Below are 2,500 nucleotides of genomic sequence, written 5' to 3'. Positions count from 1 at the left end.
CAATTAGTTCATTATGCATGTTGCATAAGATTTTTCATCATTTTGACCACCTTCCTAGACCATTCCATCCTGTTAGTAATACTAGGCAGGCAGTTATTCTAATAGTTAGGCCTTCTCAATCATGAGGCTAAATACTACACAGTATTCTAGAAGTTTTATTCCACCTGTGACCAAATTGTGGAATGATCTTCCTAGTCGGGTAGTTGAATCAGTAGAACTTCGAAAGTTCAAAGTTGCAGCAAAGGTTTTTGTGTTGACCAGGCTGACATAAGTCTTTTTATAGTTTATATATGACATAACTTGTTTTGACGTTGTTACTGTTTTTAGACTGATTTATTATTAATTTGTTCTCATCATTTATTTATTTCCTTATTTCCTATCCTCACTGGGCTATTTTTCCCTATTGGAGCCCTTGGGCTTATAGCATTTTGCTTTTCCAATTAAGGGTTTAGCTTGGCTAGTAATAATAATAATAATAATAATAATAATAATAATAATAATAGCTGATACACACACACACACACACGTATATATATATATATATATATATATATATATATATATATATATATATATATATATATATATATATATATATATATGTGTGTGTGTGTGTGTGTGTGTGTGTGTGTGTGAGAGAGAGTGTGTGGATGTGCGTGCGTGTGCGAGCATGTGTGTGGAGGGTAGGGAGGAACGGTTAACTTTTCTGGAATGTTTCATCATAATTTGGGTCCGTTCATCTTGTGGAATAAGGCTGGAAGGCAGACTGTACTAATAAAAAGTAGAACGTCAACCAAGAAGGCCACGAAGTAGTGATACTATTTCTAAGCGTTAATACCGATTGACGAAAGGGGATTAATTTTGGGGGTGTCAAGAGGGGAACTACTCCATGGGTTCCTTGCCTAAATGGGAACTACCCTAGAGCATCCTTACAGTTGTATTAATGTTCTGATTAGCAATTAGACAAGACCTAGTTTGAAGTAATGTTGACTAGCTAGTGACCAGAGAGAGAGAGAGAGAGAGAGAGAGAGAGAGAGAGAGAGAGAGAGAGAGAGAGAGAGAGAGAGAGAGAGAGAGGTTCTTCTGACTAAACCCAAATTACCACTTATTACTCTCTTGTATATTTCCATAGTCAATAATTCTGCAATGTATTCACTACTCATTTTCTTTAATTGAAAACGTCGAGTCTTCGTCTAATCAATTTCCATGGCCTCTCACAACTCTTCATCCACAGAAATCTTAAATTTCGCGTAAGTATTACTATCTACAAAACTCATCAGGGTCACTCGCCTGATAGGTATATGGATACATTCATTTATATATATATATATATATATATATATATATATATATATATATATATATATATATATATATATATATATATATATATATATATATATATATGGTAAAATCCAAGAGATATTGAATGAAATTATTATAACTATCCAAAACAATAAAGAAACGAAAAACTAAGACCTTAGTAATCACAATAAGACCAAAATTGAGGAGACACTAAAGAGAGGAAGAACATCAAATTGATGAAGAGAAAACTTTGAACAGGGCGCCAACAGATGTTTGTTTTGAAGGATGAAATTGGAAATATTATTAACAAAAGAGATGGAGTGAAAAAACTTGCAGAAGATTTCTATACAATAACTTTGCCAAAAGAAATATTGAAACACCTGTGCCGGTACCAAGAGTAACAATAGCAGAAGTATAAAAGACGTTAAGAGGCATATAAAGAGGCAAAGCATTGGCTTCAAAATTGATTTAACTGTATTAAAACTCAATGAACTTTACACAAAATGTGTACAAAAATGTTCTATACTTACAACTTGGAAAAACTTTATCATTATAATAATAAAAAAAAAAGATACTAAAGACTTGAAAAATTACCACACGTCAAGTTTACACTCAGTAGCATATAAGATATTTATAAAGAAAATATTAGGCCGAATAGAAAGACTGCTAAGCTTTAAGCAGGCAGGCTTTAGAAATGGGCATTGAACAACTGATCATATCCATGCAATTAACCAGTAATGGAAAAATCAAGAGTTAGACAGAGACCCCATCTCTCCTAAATTATTCACAGGGTTGGGCATGAATGTAAAGAGAGTTCTGTATGAGAAAGTGATTGTGCCAACTGTGATGTATGGATTGGAGTTGTTGGGAATGAAAGTGATGGAGAGACAGAAATTGAATGTGTTTGAGATGAAGTGTCTAAGGAGTATGGCTGGTGTATCTCGAGTAGATAGGGTTAGGAACGAAGTGGTGAGAGTGAGAACGGGTGTAAGAAATGAGTTAGCAGCTAGAGTGGATATGAATGTGTTGAGGTGGTTTGGCCATGTTGAGAGAATAGAAAATGACTGTCTGTTAAAGAAGGTGATGAATGCAAGAGTTGATGGGAGAAGTACAAGAGGAAGGCCAAGGTTTGGGTGGATGGATGGAGTGAAGAAAGCTCTGGGTGATAGGAGGATAGATGTGAGAGAGCATAGGA

The sequence above is a fragment of the Palaemon carinicauda genome, chromosome 12 (assembly GCF_036898095.1).
Source record: "Palaemon carinicauda isolate YSFRI2023 chromosome 12, ASM3689809v2, whole genome shotgun sequence".
Classification (NCBI taxonomy): domain Eukaryota; kingdom Metazoa; phylum Arthropoda; class Malacostraca; order Decapoda; family Palaemonidae; genus Palaemon; species Palaemon carinicauda.
The sequence above is the reverse complement of the archived record's forward strand: the minus strand, read 5'-3'. Positions refer to the sequence as shown.